Genomic DNA, 13,258 nt, shown 5'->3' on the forward strand with positions numbered 1-13,258 from the left:
AGGTAATGTTTCTGAATAAACAATGAGTAATTAATGTGTGAATGAAATGTCCGTTTTTCATTTCCTGTTTCATAAAGGCACGAAGCTGGGCTATAAACTTCAAATTTAAGTACATTAAATATTTACCTTTTCACATGATTTATCAGAAAGAGCACAGCTAGGTTATCAGTATCGTTCATAAAAAAAATATATAACTGAAACATGTCTGACGTCAGTAGTCGGGGCTACTAGAATATCAAAAATGATTCGTTAATCTAAAGTTATTTTCCGATTGTAGTTGTTTTTGGATAATTTTCGATCGAAAATAGGGGTTCAACAAACCACAATTTTGTACTCTAAACACACGTCATAATAATACATTTTATAGTTATAAAAGTCACCTTATGTTTCAGGCTGAACAAAGAGAAAAACTTTATCTTTATCTAGAAAACGGAAATTCAACTACATGTTAAACCTCATACAAGCATAAATTTCTTGAATGTTCTTTATCCAAAACTCAGTAATTCATATACATAAAGGTTGAAATTATAATTTATTTTGTATTTTAATTTTAATAATGTTCTCCACAAAAAAAAGACATTTTTTATTATTTTAGTTTATTTGTCCGTTCGTCTGGTTTTTTTTTTTTAAATTGTCTCTGTTTTATCATTGATTTTGTTAATTTTGTTTTTTGTTATTTTGTATTTGTATGTTTTTTTTCCTTTTTGCTTAGTGAACACGTCGAAGTGTTTGTACATAAATTCGTCTGAATCCAGGAAATTCTTATTTGTCTTTTAATCATAGATTATAATAATTCCACATATATCATAATCCAAATAGAGATAATGTAAACACAAGAATCAAAGATATAACCAATACGTACAGTATGTACGTCGATTTTCATGTTTTATGATTACACCCTATATTTATCCGTGTTGAATGTCTCCCTATGACATTAAGATGAAGAACAAGACAATTAAGTGCTGTTCTTCTGTTTTGGGTTATGTCAATTGCGTTTAATGATTTCGGGTAATGAATTATTTCACCATGTCCTTATTGGTTAATGGAATGAATAAAAACTTCCAATCCGGTACGGTTGTGGAAATACAATGTTAAAGTTCATTTTTGATAAAGACGACCAGGCTTCTTCCTTTTCTATTTCAAATTATCATGTTTCAGTTTGTATGACTGCTATTGAGATAAAATCTCTTCGATGTTTTTATAAATTTAGATTTTACTGAATTTAAGCTGAAAATTAACTAATTTAAGTTTAAATCCCAAAATATTGAAATAAACAAGAACGTGTTTTCTTTTACAATAGCCGACTCGAAATGTATTGAAAGAGATGTTTAACTCTGTAGTGTTATATTACACCATTCAAATCAAACAAGAGGAAATGAGAAACTCGGGAGGTTAAAATCTTTGAAGATGGTCTAAAAATGTAACCAAGTATAAAAGGTATTGAATGACAGGCTACGTTGACATATACACTGTCGGTGATGTACAAAGGTGTGAGAAAAGTCAAGTTGACCGATGTTACAATACCTATTTGTCTTGATATTAAACGCATCATTTTCACAACACAGAAATATAAAAATTATTAGTAAATTAACAACAGTTTGATTACTTTCTGATTCAAGTTTTTATTCTCTTTTTTTCAGTATTTTTTGTTGTATTCTTTTTTGCTTGATTTATTTTTTAAGTTTTTTTTCTGTCTTGAGCATCTGACGTGACGAGCTTGAGGAAAACTAGCGGTGTTAATAAATTTCCTCAAATAATCAAATTACTTCATTAATACTCTGCTAAAGTTATAGTCCCAAAATCTGTTATTTTGGTGCATTATTTGTTGTCGTTACATTAAAGTTTTTTTTTCATTTTCATCTCTAATAATCTCCCTGATAAAACGTGTCTCCTCAATATATGCTGAAGCTACTGTTTCAATTAGGGAGCAACCATTTAACTTCAAGGGGGGGGGGGGGGGGTTATGGTTTTTTGTTTGAGTCAGAATTTTTTTTTTTAGTAACCCCCCCTCCCCCTTGAAGTTAAATGGTCGTTCCCTTAACAGCAATTGAGCAAATTATTACTGCAGTTTGTTCATACATTTCCAACTCTGTTCTGCATGTCTTGGACATTATATATGTCCCATGCACTTTGTGCATAGTCAAAGGAACGGATTTCTGTAAAGATCTTCTGAATGCAAGTTCCAGTATATAACAACGCCGTTATTAAGTCCCATCACACCTCCTTGTCCTGCTGAACATACAAAATAACGTAATTTGGCCGTATGGCCAGACTCGGGTCAATTAATGAAATTTTGAATAACATGTAATTAAGTTGTAACGGGTGAATTGTCTTCGATTTGCAAATAAGATTATCAATTTCTATTCTTTTATATTAGTGTATATTTGCAATGTTCCCATATAAACAATGTGAACAGTACTTCGCATATTGGATATTTAATAACATTGCAAACTTGTTTGACAAGAATTATGTAAAATTCCGATAAAAGATCTGGGAGAATCCATTCCCTTCGTACTCTATTGTTGTTATTCATAGTTATAAAATTCGGTAAACAATTATTGTTTAGGTAATGCCATTCTGGGTAGAATTATTTATTTTCGTTTTACCTGAGTAGTCATTTGTACATCAAATAGGTTTTCTAAAAATTATTTTCAAATAATGAAAAGGGTAGAGAATCCCGAAGAGTACATTCGTTTGGAAATAACTGGGTGGGTCATAACCATGAATCGGTATTAAAAAAATCCGTCGATTTTCATGTTTTGTGATTTTTTTCGAATTGGATAAACTTTTATCATTTTGGATACTTGTGTTACCTGCTTTGGGATATAAGTAAATTTTCGAAACGGATTAATTTATAATTAATTCAATTTAGGTAAGTTTATTTTCAAGTTTTAATTACACATGGACACTTATGCATCTGTTAAAAAAAAATATGAAAATGCCCGAGGCAAGTCTGATCTCCCCCAAAACTTTGAATTAAATTTAAATTTACACTGACACATGATAAATATTTGAAATAAAGATTAGTGCACTTGTTTACAGAGGATATTTGGAAACTGAACAGGGAATTATTAAAAACGCATTTTTTAAAAAAAATTTAACTTGAAAAGGCGCTTGCATGATATTGAAACCTTATTTAAGAAATAGAGATGACTATCTGAAAAAGGCGCTTGCTGAGTATGCAAAACTGAGAATGAAAAAATGACGTTGTGCATACATTTGCACATAAACTCTCTTATAGATTGAATTATTAATATTAGCTCAACACGTTAATAAAGCTGCTGCAAACACATAGTTGTGCACAGGTCTTTTAATCTATAAAATAACATTATGGATTACAAGTTGTATTCATATGTGTACTATTATAACTTCCGCACTTAAGGAAGAAATTGAAAATCATTCTAAGTACCGATAAAACATTTAAAGCATATGGATTTTAAATACTATTTTGCTTTTATATTATATGTTATTCTATTAAAGGTGTTTAAAAAAAATACCAATGCGTTGAAACGTGTGACTACTAGACTGAAAGCAATATGGACGAGATACGCGTAATTAAAAATTTAATATTTAACACGTCCGACAATAGATAATCCCTTTTCATTGAAATCCTAAATACTAGATAATTCCTATTAATAAGGGTTATTGTGTAATAACAAACAAGGAGATGGATCACAAACAGTAGCTTCGTTAACTATTTTGAAAAAATCGTGACTGGAAAAGTGTCGACGATAAGATTTAATGGCGTAATGAACTTATTTGAGGCTATTTCAAACATGACTTGACCTATGATATTTTTCATTTATTAATGAAGATTAAGGTCATTCAAACATATTTTAGTCTTCCTTATTAATTATCAGTTATATATGCAAAATATGTTATATTGTGTATATTATCATCTCTGTAACTATGTAATTTAGTTAATGAGAATAAAGATATATCTATCTGTCTAAACTATTCAACAGGTAAACTATACGTACAAGTATACTTTTGCAGTGTTAAATAAAATTTAGGAGTCAATTGGTGATAAATTATGATAAACTATTTGCAAATTATGCTTGTTTTCGATATTCCCAATGAAACTGGCCATTGGCTAATTTAAGTTATTCTAGGTGTTCGAATTATTATGTTTTTTAAGGTTTTTTTACTAAAAAGTTTCAAGTAACCACGGTCAAACAAATACTTATTTACTGGTATATCATTTTGTTTGTTTATTTGTTATAGATCTGTTAAAAAAAAGATATGGTATGATTGCCAATAAGACAACTATCTATCAAAGACAAAGGGGCAAATATGTAAACTGTTTTGTTCAGAAATTATTTCTATTAAATCGATAAGTTGTTGCACGGTGTCGTTCAGCAGATTAACACAATCACCAATTTGTATCTGTCAGCACATTTTTTTCAGCAGACTCATAAGTCATAACTGACCATTTTCCTATTTTATCGCGACTTTAATAACTCAATAGTATATGCTTCACTTCAATAACGATGAGCGTCTCTAAATTTGTTTATACAAAACTTTTAAATTGTTCGATATCACATTAAAATCTTAAAATGAAATGTGATCAGTTTCAGTGAATGACTGCTTGGCTGTAAAATAGTTATGGCTGATTGTTCTTTCTGAACTAAACTGCATTTTCATGCAGCAAGTTGTAAACTGATCTAAAACTAATCGTATGGTTGAATGATTTTTAAGGTGTTGTCGGGTGGGGTTTAAATAAAGCAACTGCTTTTTTTACCACCTGTGATAATTTTTTCCTTTTTCCTTCTAGCCTTTAAACTAAATAAGTTTCAAATAAGAATTTGAAGTGAAGAGGCCTGTCACTAAATATACTTCTAAAATTCACATTAGAAATTATCTGTCATATCGAAGAAAAATGCAACAGAACTTAACGACGGAAGGTCCGATTAAAAAATCGTCCATAGTTTAATGAATGAAAAGGTCTATAGAAACGTCCGTGAGAAACCCACATTCCAAGACAACAATAAGTCCATTTAAACACACGATATAAAGTTTAAATAACCTTAAAAGCGTATCAATTCCTTTTAATTTTGTATGGGAGTTTTACTTTATAATAATAGTTTTAAGATTATGTAAATAACAAAAGAGTAGCCGTGTATACACATAAATTTGACCACGGGTTCCATTCTTAATGGTTCTAATTATTGGTTTATAGGAATGATATCATCAATACATGTCTAATACAAACAACATGTAAAACACATTTCATGTGGCGTTTCTCTCTCTAAGATATGGTTACCTTTCTTATGATGTGCTCGGATTTATTTTGATAAAAACACAAAAATAAAAAATGATAAACAGATTGATAAGGTCAAAGAAATATACTTAAATATATATTTTTCTTGACCAATACTAATTTTCACTCCTGGTAAAGTAATTTTTTATAAACTGAAACAACAATGTGGGAGAAGTCTAATGGATTATGCGTAATAAATTGGGTGACGTTCAAGATTTTTTGTTTGATTTACAAAATCTGTTGTTGAAGTAAGGCAAGTTTGCAACGTCCATTTGCCAATATTAAAGAGATATTAAGGACGATGCCCCATCATAAACATAATCTTTATCTTTCCTGTACCTTTTTTCGTCTTTTTCATTTAGACCATCAGGTTTTAAAATATGGAGCTGAGCTGGTGGATCCAATAGTTTTCTCGTCTCCTTCTCGCTGCGGTGTCCTACTCCGTGTTCACTTCTATAATTTGAAAAGTAACTTTATCAAAATGATGTTTCTTTGAGAGAAGATGTCTTGTGAGGGGACAGTTTTTGTTGGTTTTGTACCACGACCGATGGTTATTCAGCCGACTATTAAATTTGTCAATTTTCTTTCACGTACTGAATGATACAGGTGTTACATAAATTGAGTTTTCCGTTTAACAGTTGGAATTTACGTATATGGTATAACTTTGTATTGTAAAGGAGCTTATAAAAGAACTGCTAGTATTTTCAGCTTTACAACACAAACAATGCCTTCTCCTACATTGTTTGTAGAAAACAGGAGATGGAGTAGGTTCCTTTGTTAATACAGCTTGAAATAATTTGTAACGGATGTTTTTGGTCTTCTGAAGGCCATGACTGATAGTGAGGGAAACACTTTTTTTTCAAATTGGAGTAATTTTCTATAATTTTCCAAAGCTTTCGAACAATGGATGACACATTTTTGAAAGCAGGATGGTAATTGAGTACAAGAGGTATTCTGTTGGCTCCATGATTCTTATCCCTGTACCCCAGAAGTTCTTTTCGGTCAATTCTGTTTGCTTTTTTCGAAACTTGTATATATACTGTGTTCATTGTCTCCTCGAGCATCAAGATGTTTACGTAGTTGTCAAAGTCTAGCATTTTGCTTATTTTCAGTTGCGTATATTCTCTTGATTCGCAGTGACTTGACTGAAAGGGATACCACGGGAGCATTGTTTTGGAAGGCAACTTGTTTGGAGAGAGAAATTGCTTAACGTCCAGTGGCAAATTAAATGCATATTCAGGATGAGAACATGTTAACGTGTTGTTTTCAATTTTTTACATCACTGGGTCGATACCTCTGCTGGTGGACTATCAGTCCCCGAGGGTATCATCAGCTCAGTAGTCAGTACTTTGGTACTGACATGATTTATAACAAACCTTTCTAAAATTTTCCGTTTATAAATTTTCAAATTATAAAGAAACTAAGGATTCAACTCCCTCAGGCAAAGTTGACCTTAGATGAATTTGGCTATTTGTTTTAGGTATTTTTGTCATATAGCTCTTCAACTGTTTCGGTACTTGTACATCCCTCGGATTTCAAATGTTCGGCTCTGAGCGTTCCTGATGAAGGTAAATCCAGAAAAGCGCTTCGGACGCATGAAATTATTAAACGTGTTGTTTTCAATTTTTTGATGTAATATGAATATTACCCCTGCTTTGTACTAGACCGACAGGATTTTTAATGTGCTCGTTCACAATGTAACAGTCCAAAGGAAGACATGTCTCCCTACCCAGACACATTATTCTTATTCCGAGCCGACATGTCTTTGCTCTTGCTACTCCTTAATGCAGCATGCTTAGTGGAGAAACAGCAAATACCCAATTTTTAAAGTCTTTGGTATGACCCGGCCGAGGCACCCGAGGCGAACATGCTACCACGAGACCACAGAGGCGGTTAAAAGAGAGAAATTGATGCTTGTCTGTTTTCTTCATATGGAGATCCGTTATCATTGTTACGTTCTGGATGTTACTAGTAGTATCAAGGAAGTTAATTTTTACCATTGATGTTTCGTGTGTAAATTGAATCGAATGATGGAAAGAGTTACAGTGTCCAAGAAATTCATTCAGGCGAATCTGTCCATTTAAAATCATTATCATCAATAAATCGACCATGATAATGGCTGGTATGGAGCACTAGCCAAGAGGCGTTTTTTCAAGTTGGTCTAAATATGTTGTCATATGACAGGACCACTTTTTGCCCATACTAGTGCCGTCTACCTGTAGATAGTGTTTGTCATTAAAAGAGAACTTGTTGCTCTCCAGCACTAGTTTCATAAGTGTAATCAGGGACTCAGTTGGAGGATTTTTGTCTCTCCGGTTGTTCCATACCTCTTCATACGCTGCAATTCTATCGTCTTGTGGAATATTTGTATACAAAGATTACACGCCCATGGATGCGAGTTTGGTATTGTTTGTAAAGGATTTAGGCTTTCTATTTTCTTTAGATAATCAGTAGTATATTGACTCGTCATATAAGAGGGGAGTTCTTTAACACGACCTCTTAAAAGAGTCTATAAATTCATAAATATTTTCTGTTGGATGATCATTTGCAGAAACGATTTGTCGACCTGGATTCATACCATGTTCATTGGTATATATATATATACCAATGAACATGTTGATAATCTGAGTGTCCTATGAGACGATATCATATGCACAGATACTTTCCTGTGGAAGTTTTTTGAAAATTCGTTCTTTTTAGAATCATTCAAATTTAACATGGGGGTGATAGATCCAATGTTTGGTGTAAGCCCTGTGTACATCAAAGAACCCCTGCAAAAACGGTTTGAGACTGAAAGCAAGTTTTGAACAATTAGTATTTACATTTTGCTGGTTGGTTGTTTTCTATTAAAATAAGGATACTGATAAAAGGTATGAATATACCAACAAGATGAAATAATATCGTATTGACAAATATTTCGGTACAACAAATGGCGTCCCACAGTGTCAATCTTTATTTGAAAATGCAATAATACAACATGAGTTCTTCGTTGTAATATATATATAACACTCTTTATCAAGCTAAATAGGTAACAGGTCGTCTGGAAATGACGATACTACACAGACAGGAAAACATTACAAGACTAAAGATTTATGCAACCATACTGATTAAAGATACACATGTGTATAATTAATACTGTAAATAGTATGACATAATATCGTATGATTATACAAGGGAATACAAAAGATATTCATACTGTATCATTTACTTTTGAACAAAGATCGACACTGACGAAGGACGTTTATTGTGCCGAAATATTTGTCATTCATTACGATATTATTTCATCTTATTCTTATATATCTTTTACCAGTATCGTACTGTATATAATTCTAAGTACAATAACACCAAGTTATATTGTTTAATGCAGCATATCAAGGACACTTGAGCAAGGTCATTTCCCAAAACCAACAAGTTTGCAAATGTAAATAAAAATTGTTCAATCATTGTTTTTTAGCCTTATATGGGGTTCTTTGACGTACAATAGGACACGAGACATTCTCCCCCATGGAGCATTGGATTCATTATCCCGTGTCAAATTTGAAAGATTTTTTTAACTTCCACAGGAAAGTATCTGTGTATATGGAAACGAACACTTTATATCGCTTCTAGTCACGGAAACTTCGAATAACACAAGACGCTACGATTATATTAGCATGCTATCGTGTTTAAAATTCACATTTAAGGCTTAACCAGTTTACACAAAGGTATACTAAATCGCATACATGGTATTCATACATCTTTCGAATCTTTAAAATTTTCGCAACATCAAGAACATTGGTGTTAAATGATGTTTCATTTTAAACTTAACACTGTATGCCGCGGAGGAACCGTATTATCACAAGATTTGGCGGACGAGAGTCACAATCATAATTAGTTATTTCATCATTATCTAAACGGTAATTAGATACTTAAAAATGTCAAAATAAGATATTTATATTCAAATGATCAATACAATTTGAGATAAGATATCAAATAAACATCTTTTTTATGCGAATGGAAACAAATCATATGTTTTAAAGACCCAATAACCTTATGCAAATCCGAGTCATATATATGCACCTTTTTATTTGAATTAAAAAAAAAAGTATTCAACAAAAATCGGAAGCCACATCTTTAAGTGGATTAAATTACCTTCAAACACAGATGAAAAGAACTTGAACCAATACTTTCAATTGGATTAAAACTGTTTAAATTATAAAGGCAGTAAACAGTATGAATAAAATAATTAGATATGGGATATACGTCAATGAAACAGAAATTAGAAATCCAACGACAAACAGTATATAAATAACACATAGCTGAGAGGGTGATAGAGCAGATTGTTACCCCGAGAAAACATTGTCAACTGAGGCGAAGCCAAGGTTGACAATGTATTTTCGAGGGGTAACAATGTGCTCTATCACCCTCTCAGATATGTGTTATTTAATTTATTATACTGAATGTTCTGTAATTACTGTCTATTGAATTTCAAATTCAAAGTAATAACTATGACGTCTTGTACATAACAACGAGACAGAATTAGGGGGGGGGGGGGTATTGTTATTATTTGTCGAAAGTCAATAAAGCGCTTTCTGGATTTACTTTCATCAGGAATTTCAAACCCAAAATTTTGAAAGCCTAGGATGTATAAAGACATGAGGAGCCGGCTTTAAGACCAAAAAGGGACATGTAAAAAAGAATACTCAAATACATCTTTGCATTGCCTGAGGGAGTTCGACCCTTTTATGATTAATTTTATCAATAATGTTTCAAAATAGCCTGTTCTCTAAAGATGGAAAGCCTTATACATAATGTAAGTGTTGTATTAAAATTTTGTCTTTGACAATTATAAACTATACCAAAACAACCGTTTTATGATAAAAACTTTATTTGCACAAAATTTTAATACAAATAATGACTTAATTAGCATATCTTTATATATTTCTGAATCCGGTGAGGTTATTGAAAATAACAGATAATAATTTAATTAAATTTCTACTGGTGAATAGGAAGAGTGATAACTTATCAAACAATATTTCTATATTTCCTCAATACAAATATTTGTGCCGAAGGATTTCAATATCTTTCTTAAGTATCTTATTGAAAAAAAGGTAAGTTAATACTAAATGAAAACATCTCTTTTGAAATTGTAAGAATGAAATGACCTAGACATTTAAATTATGAATGAAAAATTATCAATAGTCACTTGATTGGCGAGTTCTTACTTGTAAAATTTTATCAATATTAGTTTAATTACATGCGTTGGTATGTACAAGAACGCGCCTCGATTTAATATATAAAATATTCAAATTTTTAATTGCTAATTTACCAATAATATATACGTAAGGACATGATAAATGACGAAGACGTCGGTTTTAAAGAGAATGGTCAGGTCGAAAAAAAAAAATGAATTGATTTACAAGAAAAGTTTTAGCAATCAAATAATTTTCAAATACCTGATTAATTACAAGTATAATATGTGTACTCAAAGCCAATTCATCAGATAATTGGTGATCAGTTTTGCCATCATATACTATACAGATCGCATAATTTGTCCCCAATGTCTTCAAGTATATGTATGTGTAAACGCCTTTCTTCTTTTTTTTGTGTAATTACGTTTCTTTTTTCTTTTTATCTTATCTTTCATTGCACCCATTTACGTTTCCATTTAATTGTTGAGATAGGGACCTCAAACGTTCTTCTACTAGGGGAAAGCTATATTAAATAGCCATCAGGGTCTGGCACGTTTCTCCTATACCCCTTTTCCTCTAGTATCCTTGATGGCCGATTTGTCTACGTAGTTCAGCTACAACGATGACTAGTCTATCATCAATGAAGTTGTGAGTTCGAACCCCGCTCGTGCCAGTTGAGTTCGACTCCGACTAGGATTGTTAGTGTTTCTGTCAAAGGGTGGTGGTTCTTTCCGGTTACTCCGACTTTCACCACCAATAAAAATAGCCGCAACGATTCAGCCATAGTGTTGAAAGTGACTTTAAACTCAAACAATTCATCCATTCTTTTCCCTTACGTTTATCTTATTAAAATAATCGGATGTCATTCTATATCGATTAGAGATAGAATGTCCCTCAATTAAATAACATGTCATGCTTAGTATACGTTAGATCTTTTAAAAAGGGCTCCTTATTACCCCACATCATGCTTACACTAGTTATCCGCTTTGACACAAAATATCCAGGATTTTAGACCAAACGATGTGGTCTCTGTTCTCGTTTTCAAGTGAGGTATTAGTATATTATCGTTTTTCACCCATATCTTTTCGTTCTTCGCACTATTTTCGTCATTTCAAGTCATCTTTTTATTTTCATTATTTAGATATTTATTTTCAAAATGATACTAGTATAATTTATAGTCTGGTTCATCGATTAAATTTTTTTTATAAAAAGACCCCCTCCCCCCAATAAAAGGACAAAATAACCCAACAATCTACAAAAGAAAACAAAAGAAATAAAAACAGGTAATATTTTCCAAACCGTGCTCGTTTTACAGACTTTTGTTATTTTATTATCTATTATGGGGATATAAATTATCAGATGCAGTGCTATTACACAGATTTATGATCCAAAGTTAAACAATATGAAAATTTGAAGTGACTTTTTGAAGGTTTCTTCGCTACTAAATTCGATAGTACAATGCAAAACAAAACACGTTTATTTGCGAAATAAAGCGAAAAACATCTGGTCTTGTCAAACAAGTTTAATGTTGTAGTCTAAAAGCTACATGTATTAACTAAGAAACCAATGATTAAACTGCTACCTGCATTTACATATAATATAAAATAAAATATTTAAAAATAATAAAGGAGATGGTATGTGATTATCAATGAGATAACTACCAACCAAGTCACAAGGATGTGAACACCTTCAAGTCAAAAGTACAACCTTCAACAATGATCAAAAGACCTATTTAAATTTAAATCATACCTTTTTACGAGGATGTATAATTCATTGAGATCAGTTTATCCCACCATTAAAACATGTTGTTTGAACGGAAATAATATTGATATGATTTTCTTTTGAATTAAAAATATTTATCGTTGTAATTTTTCAAACGTTTGCATTTAAGAAGTCATTTTTTAAATATTTGATGGCTTTAGAAATGTATGTATTTTTCGCTTATTTCATTAATCAAGCCTTTGGTTTTCTCTATTGAATTCTTTCACATTTTGTCATACCGGAACCCTTTGATAGCTTACTATACAGTATGGGTTTTGCTCATTGTCGAAGGCCATATAGTGCACCTTGTATCATGTATAGTTAATTACATCGTCGTTCTTTAGTTTCTTCATCATCTTATCTTTATATATAATTATTTTTTTCATTAAAAAGATAAAGCACTATACAACCTTTATCGCACCTCGGGTAAATTACTAATGCCGTCATGTGATGACCCCTTATGGATTCGTAGGGGTCAGTAGATTTTATAGGGGGCATTACAGCGTTACGTCTACTAATATTGTTATTGTATTTCATTGTTTAGTTTTAACATTTTGTACAAAACTTGGCAGTAAAAGTCTCCTGTGCGATAAATTCCATTATTTTCGTTTTATTAATATTAATTTTTAATTTCCATTATTTAAACTACTCTGAAAATTTATCCAACATACATTGTAAATCATGGCTAGATGACTACGGCCTCACCCCTATATATTTTACTAAACCTGTGTGGATCCGTAGGGGTCAGTAGCGAAGCATATAAACGATATTGTTGGATGAGATGTTTTTTTTCTCCATTATATGTAGTAAAAAACTTAAAATCATCGAGCGGCTGTAATCAGTTCTAGATAACAGATAAAGGTACTAGTATTGTTAAACAAGTTTCCTGGATGTTATCGCTTTCTTCTTGCAAGAATTGTCGAAAAGCAGTGTGCATCCTCAACTTGCAGGGACAATGTTTTTTTTCTAGCGATTTCACACATGAAAACAGCTTCCTACATTTGCTATGACTTAGTATAAAACACTATGAATAAGCGACACGTGTTTCACCCTCCAAAACAAGCAT

At 31.8% G+C, this 13,258-nt stretch overlaps 1 protein-coding gene across 1 annotated transcript in view; it reads left to right on the forward strand.

The window, feature by feature from the left end:
* Positions 1-2,657: 2,657 nt before the first annotated feature.
* LOC127728964 (mucin-4-like) overlaps positions 2,658-13,258 on the forward strand; it is a 96,134-nt gene continuing 85,533 nt past the window's right edge. Inside the window, exon 1 of the mRNA XM_052236543.1 lies at positions 2,658-2,872. The gene's annotated coding sequence lies outside the window, so the exon portion shown is untranslated. The remainder of the gene's footprint in view (positions 2,873-13,258) is intronic.

The sequence above is a fragment of the Mytilus californianus genome, unplaced genomic scaffold (assembly GCF_021869535.1).
Source record: "Mytilus californianus isolate M0D057914Y unplaced genomic scaffold, xbMytCali1.0.p SCAF_2, whole genome shotgun sequence".
Taxonomy (NCBI): Eukaryota; Metazoa; Mollusca; class Bivalvia; order Mytilida; family Mytilidae; genus Mytilus; species Mytilus californianus.